This window comes from Helicoverpa armigera, chromosome 28 (genome assembly GCF_030705265.1).
Source record: "Helicoverpa armigera isolate CAAS_96S chromosome 28, ASM3070526v1, whole genome shotgun sequence".
Taxonomy (NCBI): Eukaryota; Metazoa; Arthropoda; class Insecta; order Lepidoptera; family Noctuidae; genus Helicoverpa; species Helicoverpa armigera.
In genome coordinates, this window is record NC_087147.1 from 6675796 (window position 1) to 6684292 (window position 8497).

Sequence of the window (8497 nt, forward strand, 5' to 3'; positions counted from 1 at the left end):
AAATAAGTGTTATACCAGGGTAAAGTCTTGTCAGACATATTGTATGACATCACACTAACCATATGTTAGTCGCACGGGACATGGCACAGCTCCCTGGGGGAACCCTTCATTATTCTTTGACTTATTTTTAAGTTATAGTTATCGGCACGGACCGGTATACCTCTCGACGGAAGAGTAAATCGCTTTGCGCACTGTACACATATGGCAATAAACCAACAAATCACTTCTGCGCAGGTGAAGGTCTCAATATCCTTGCCGATGATTATATCTCGTTTCAATTGTTTTTCACTTCATTGAGAACTTCCTCCATTTTGGACAGTCATTTAAAAATGTCTTCTGTCTATGTGACTCTTAATTAGGTACAATGTTTTTTTTATGTAGAAATAAAACAAAATGGAGTCCTAAATAGACTAAAGTCTTGTTAAACATAGTATATGACGTCACGCTAACCATATGTTAGTCGCACGGGACATGGCACAGCTCCCTGGGGGAACCCTTTATTATTCTTTGACTTATTTTTAAGTTATATTGTTTAAAGTCGTGTTGATTGATTAATTCGCTTATAATTGGAACATGCCAATGATTGGGAATGTGTTTTTAGATATGCGGGTTTGCAGAAGATTATCAAATTGGGCTTCTTTTTAAATAAACACGTGAAAGTCCTCTAAGATAGGTATGTTTCTTTCTTTTTATAACTTAACTCTTTAGAACTTAGTCTATGTTGCCATTTACCTATGTAGCTATAAGTTTTCCACATTTTTACCATCTCTGGAAAGTTAAAGTTAGATTCAAGCTAAGTTTGGTAAATATAAGAATTATAACAAGTTTCCCTCTATGGTGATACCTATTATTGATCGGATAGAGGATATGCTTTAAAAATAATAGTATTAAATCGTATCGTTCTCGTCTCATTTGACTTAAAAATCTAACTCCATTCAAGCACAAAAGAGGTTGTTCTTGAAATTATCAAAGGAGGCGCTCGTTTGCTCATTTCGGCTCTATTCTTTATTCAAATGCACCTTTGGTAAACAAAAAAGGTTCGTTCGGAGGTTAAACCTGCATGGTTCCGTTTGTTTTTAAGTGCAGCTATTAGATAAGAGAATCTAGATGAATGCGAAAATATTGAGTTTTGAACAATATTTAGGAAAACAAAACACTTTTAAAATTATCTGACCAGTACTACATATGATATTAAATAAAATTGCACAATATTGTTATCATTACAAATTGATAGACCAACCCATAAATTAAGCCCTAATTAAAAAAAAAACCTATAACATACTAAAAATAAGCTTTATAGTTACCAGCATAAAGTTGACAAAAACAGTTTAAATATCGCTCGTTGTTATTATAATGCGTTGAATACGATCATTACACGCTTGTTTGTGCTTTTGTTGCCTTTTGTGAGAGTCCGCCATTGTAGTCTGACGTTTGGCGGTAGCCATGTTTTTTTGGCGGGAAGGATGACGTTTTGGGGTTCAGTTGGTTTGGTAAAATTTCATTGCAAACGATTTGGTTATTCGGTACTATACATTTCTTATTTTTGAAAAAAAAAGTATCTTAAGTACTTGATAGTACTGATTAGAGCTGAAAATGGTAGAAATAAATGGGCATTTTTTTTCCATGAACTAAAAGTGTTCGCTGTCTATTATGCTATATAAATTAAGAGGACGAATTGGAATTTTTGGCGCCAAGGATGTCAATTTTTCTCAGTAAATACAAAACGGATCAAAATACAACTTGGTTACCTGAAAGTTCATGATATAAGCCTTATTTTGTTAGTTGTAGAAACATGATTAGGTAACTTTTATAACAGAGAAAAATATATCAAACATACCTCTTTTTAAAAAGAGATTCACATATTATGGGCAAACGGGACCGATTTAAGCCTCTTAACTTTTTTAGCAGTTGAGTATATACATACTCTTTAAAATGGTAGTAGGAATTTTTATTAAATTATCATTTCTAAATATTAAAATTACAAAACCATTTTGTCGCTTACGACTTTTAGTTATAAGCTAGCGCGCGTATTGTTATCCTCGCCCCGCTCAGACGCTCCGACCCCTTTTGGCGCCTTAGATGCGCGTGCCGGTTATGGAATTATTGTTGACCACTTCCTCGCCTTAAGCAAAGCTTCCTCATAGGTAAAGAGTATACCATAGACGGAAAAACAAAATATTCTCATGCATATTTTGAAGAAAAAATGTCTTACTATCCCTGTAAATTCAATTAAAAACATCGACAGAACCCACTCAGCTTTTGTAACGGGTACCAAAAGCACCTTTTGAAACCCACCCTTGAACAGTCAAGTAGATCTCAATAATACACAATAGTACAAGATCTGCTGAGATAAAACTATAAACTATTGTGAGGGACTCTCGAATTGATGGGGATCTATGGGGATTAACAAATCGGATGTTTATTTAGATAAAGAATACAGATGGGTTGGTGACATGACAGATGCCTTAAATTGATGTACTTAGATAAGTAAGTTATGCGTAGGTAGTCTATAATACCTATAGACAATACCCAGTGATGGGGTTTAAAGGATAAGAAAACTGGCTTCCGCCAAACGTTTCTCGTCCCATGGGAACTATTTCACACACCCGGATAAAGAGTAGACTACCTATAGCCTTTCTTTTTTTCTATTTTTTTTTCAAATCAGTGCCTCACTTCCTTGATACTTTGTTGGCTTATCTTAGAAACAGAACCAGATTAGAAAAATGTTTTCAGTGTAAGATAGCCCATTTATCGACAGAGGCTACAGTCTATTTTTTACCCTGGTGAATTAAGTTGTTCCCTCAGAGCGGGATACTTACAAGGCTTCAAATTGTAATCACCTTTCAAAGCTATTCTTCTACAGCCAAATAGTTAAACGGCTCAATAGACAACGACAATAGTTCTACCATAGACAACAGTAGTATAGGATTACAAGATAACTGTGCGTTTCGTAGGGTTTACCTGAATACGTTTTGAGAAAAAAAAAGAGAAAAAGCGCACGGCGCCGGCGCAATGAATTTGAATTAAAATCAGGACTTTATTATTTTTTTATTTTTTTTAGGGCATCATAGGTAATCACAGAAACAGTGTATGTATGTAGATTATTTATTTTTATTTATTTAGGTATTAAACTTTATGCAATCCTAAAATTACAAAGGCGGACTCACTAGTCAACCTTAGGGTGGGTTTTAATTATTAGTTTTACGGAAAATCATCTGTGTCTGAGAGCTGAGAAGCTTTCATTTTAGTAAAACTAGAAAGTGGTCAAACTTATAACATCCCTCTTATTGCATAAGAATTTTATTATAATTCGAATAAAAATCCTGAAAAACAGATTACTTACGCTTTTACTTCAATAGAAAAAATCTTAGACACTGCCGAGTAACATTCTCTAGACATAATAATAGGTCATATTCTCTGACAAACAACTAATAAAACTAGCTTCTATCTCAAAAAAAACGCTCATACCAGCAATTTCCGAACACATCTCCAAAGAAAAACCACCGCGCCCTTATTAAAACTATAACAAGTAAAGTTCGGGGTGCAACTATACCCCATTAACGCATGGGGTGCAAACAATATGCTGAGTAATGACATAACAGCCCATAATACCATGGTTAGGGTCCCGTGGCGAATTTGAAAAGCCGAAACTAATGTCGTGTGAAATTAGGAGGCCAATAAAAACTTGTAAAGAAGTCATTTAAATAAAGTTACTGCTCTTTTTGAAAGATATGAAGATTTGTGAGTCTTTAAGAAATGTTTACTGGGTCTGGAAGATGGTGATTGATAGACCCGTGCATCGGAGAACACGTAAATGTCGGTCCTGCGCCTGATCTCTCTCCGGTCGTGTCCGATTGCCGTCCCATCGGGTTATGAGAGTGAAGGAATAGAGAGTGCACCTGTGTCTGCGTAAATGCTTGTGCACTATAATATGCCCTGTGCAACTGGCTGGTCTACTTCTAAACGTACGCAATTATTATTACCAAAAAGACAATGAAACAAACTTACAGTTTCTTTACAGATGGCATCTTCCCCTCTAAGTCATTCATTACATAGTATAAAACAAAGTCGCTTTCTCTGTTCCTATATCCCTATGTATGCTTAAATCTTTAAAACTACGCAACGGATTTTGATGCGGTTTTTTTTTAAGATAGAATGATTGAAGAGGAAGGTTTATCCACCCGTGCGAAGCCGGAGCGGGTCGCTAGTATAATATTATCCATACGGAACCAACTTATTTATTACAAAAAACAGCCCTTGACTGTATAAGGGTGCTTGAAAATGCTCTTCTAATTGTGGTATTGTACTACATATTGTGCACTTTATTACAACATTAAAGCAGTACATATCTTATGGGAAACAAGGTGATTATAAGAGGAATAGATATACAACATTTTTTTTTACAATTTCCGTGTAATTTTTGATATTATGTGACCGGACCTTATCTATTGTGTTTCAAGTTTCAGTAACTACATAGAAAAAATATAAAAATGTACCGAATTGTGAGCCTCCTTTTTGGGTAGTCGGTTAAAAAGAATCGAGGACGTTACAAATGTTTTTCTAGTTTTAAAATACAGCCTAAGTAGGTTACTCGGGAATAGTGTAGCTTTCCAGTAGTGAAAGAATTGTCCAAATCAATTCAGAAGTTTCGGAGTCTTATGACTACAAATATATAAAACACTAGCTTTCGCCCGCGGTTTCACCCGCATCCCGTAGCCGGATGGTGACAAAAACTATCCTAAAACCTCCCGGGTCTAAGTTACCTCCCCTCTAATTTTCAGCCAAATCGGTCAAGCCGTGTTATGTTATGTCGTGACAACGGAAAGCAGGTTTCATTTTTATATATGTAGGTATAGGTATAGATATTTCCTAAATAACTTACGAAAACCAAAATAAAACTTAGAACCTACCTACTTACCCAGTAACTAAAAACCATTTCAAAATCTCACTTCAATACAATTTTCAGCTTTCCATTGTTTCAAAAAAATATGAATAAAAAAATACAATTTTCCAATACTTAATTTTTTTTCGAATATTTCATAGTATAGTGGGTGCGTCATTATAAGCCACGCCCACCGTCAAAGCCTTCATTTCGCTGTCTCTTTCGCACGACCTCTCTCATTCTCACGCACTGTTAAAATTATTGACTTGATAACCATGTCGATTTTTCATTTTGAAAATAATAATTGGGTACCTACCTATTTCTTACTGTGGAAGTGTGAAGAAATTGGGTTATTTTTGTATTTCGACGTAATATTTTAAATTAGTTTAGATAATGTACACGGTTTTAATATGAATTGGTAAAATATGATTTTTATCCGGGTCGAATTTATAATTGAATCTAAATACTTAGATGATTCGTTCACCCTTTAGGTAAAAATTGTTATATAATTCAAAAATGAATGTTTCGTACGATATCCCTTTACCAACTCCCACATGAGTAGACTTTGATAATCATTATTTATTACAAAAATTCTGCCTAGCCTTTTTCCAACTATGTCAGAGTAAAATTCAGCTTCATCCAGTTACTTAGTGTAACTGGATGAAGCTGAGTACCAGTGTTTTACGTGGAGCGACTGCCTATCTGACCTCCTCAACTTAGTTACCCGGGCAACGCGATACAATGGTGATACTGGTTATCAGACTTTCTGGCTTTTGACTACTTTTACACCAATTTAGGTAAGCACGGAGGACGTCATGATATAAGGGCCCACCCTTAACTTATGATAGATCTACCCGTGTGGCGTTTACTTAGCCTCAAAAAAGGTGTAAACACAAAAATGACATGTTTAGTGTTCTCAATAAAACACATAATTTGATTGTCCCTCGTGGCCGAATTCTCAGGATTCCGACACGGTGTGGCGTGAGCCTCGGTTCCTTATTTACGACTGAATGAAATGTCCTAACTTAAGTGTAGTACGGACGGACGAAAGTTTACGTTCTTTAAAAAGCTTATAGAACAGAAATCCATTTGGCATTTAGCATATTATGAGAGAAATAAATCCTATAGGAAGTATTTTAGTGATTTCTAATAGGTAAGATGTTTTAGAAACTGTTAGATTCTATGATTGTTCAATAAAAGCTCATTTTCGGCATAACTTGGCTTCTCAGAAGATAGAGAATAGCAGCCAACTTCAAACAAGCTATTCGGCAATCAATTGAAGGTCCTAAAATGAGCAAAGATTACGAGTATGAAAAACAACAGGATTTACTTAATGATTGATGATGTCGTCCTAGCCGATTATCGGCCCTGGCGGCTGTTCTCATGTAAGGAGATCAGCCAACTGCGCCGGACATAATAGTGCACAAGCATTTGTGCAGACACAGATTTACTTAATAGTAAGCCGACCGCTCCTAAAACTTTTTTGCTATTTTCAAAATTATCCAAGATGGCGGCACGTACTTTCGTTCACAACATCGCTATGAGCACACAGGCTCCTCTCTGTAACATGACACCTGCATACGTCAGAGTACCTCACGGCTCTTAATGAGTTATATTGTCATGATTGTTTGTATTTTCAGGGTAATTGACAACTTTATATCATGGTAAAGACATTTTTTTTCGTCAAACTATTATATTATTAAATAATACTTCATTAATTGTATAAAAAAAGGTATGTGTTGCTGAGGAGTTTGTTGCGCCACTTCTTCTTCCCAGCAAAAACATATAGGAAGTGCTGAAGAGTGTGTGTCTTTCCAAAAGACAAACATTCCAAAAGAGCTGATTTTCAGCATAGCTTAACTAAATGATTTTAATTAACCTGTGATCCTTACTTAGGGCATCTTCCCCTTTTTTCTCCAAACTCTTAGTCATCGATTTAAACGACACTGCCTACATTAAATTACCAGCCCGATCTTTCTCGATATCTACAAGTAATCTATAATAAAAATCGTTTGTTTCCCTGGCCATCAGTTACGACATTACGGGCGAACAGACAAGCCCACCGAAGCTCGTGTAATACGATACTGCGTTCCCTTAAGGTTTATATTTTATAACTATACGTGTAATATGTGGTGGGCAACTAACTAAATCAACTGGAAATTAATGAAGAATACGCAGTATTTGTAACGTCGTGAAGTGAGAAAAAGATTGTTTTTATGAAATGGGTCGTTGACTAACTTTTTAAAAGTATCTGCCTAAGTACCTACCTAAGTGTGCACTTAGGTATTTTCAGATGATAAAAACTCAGAAGTAATCATACAAAATGACTATATATTTTAGGGATAATCTGAAAACGGGACTGAATACACCATAACTTCAGTTTGAAAAGTCGTAACTTTAGACGCCATTCCAAGCCTCCCTAAAACTCTTCCAAAAGCAAAACAAGAACTTAAAGATCCTGAATACACCACTTTCTTATAATCCTGTACTTATACATAATGTAACACCATATAAGATAGGTATATATTACCTACCTACCATCTATTAACCTAGAGGAGAGCGGAGTGGTGAAATAGCGGGAAGCAGCCAAAGTTTTGATAAATGCAGTCAAATACTACAAAGAAGAATTAATTCACCAAATAATTAATGGGACGCAATAATTAATGGAATGAAATGAATGAAAAAAAACTCTATTCATCATCTGCCTATACTTACCAAACCAACTATGTTGGGGTCGGCTTCCAGTCCAACCAGATGCATGCAGGCGAGTTCCAGTGCGTTACATGGAATGACGACCACCTAACCTCCTCAACCCAGTTCCTCGTACATATAAAATGAATAAAAAATATAAAATGTGCCTCTTACGGCCAGTTTCTTCAACAAAAATAAAAGTCAAAGTAATGTCTAAAGTAAAACTAACGGTCAAATTCGTTTTTCAAGGCTAAAGTGACAGCAAAACTATAGAAAAAGCAAATTTGACCGTTACTTTTACTTTAGACAATACTTTGGCTTTTACTTTTGATGAAGAAACTGGCTGCTAATAAGTAAATAAATAAATCCTCCATGACTTGTTGTTAGACTTTCCGGCATCTGACTACCCTTAACGACTGCCAATTGCCAAAGATGTTCAAACGACTCGGACTAACTGAACGGAGGAACTCGTTATGACTGACAGAGATGGTCACCCAACCACGAACAAACCACTCCAAGCGTAGGCTCCCAAAAAAACAAGTTTTTTTAAATTATATAAAGGAAATTATAGTAAGTAGGTACCTACAAACACACTTCAGGGGAAAATGTGCGAGAATCGAACCCACGACACGCAGGCCGTCCTCTACTTCATACATACCATCGTTACCAGTTCCTGGCACCATAAGGCACAGAAATTGCACTAGCATTATGTAAAACATGACAGTTTGATTTGCATTTAAATTACATTTCAATATTACAGGTGGGGTGAAACCATTAAAATAATTCTAACATAAATGGGCAAAACGTAACCCTTCTTGGTTGTCGATTTTTTCTACATAAAATAGGCACCTACGTAGGTACATCAAAGCAAGTTGACCTGTTGACATTTGGTTTTGTGCTCATATTTTTAAAATAGGCCTAATA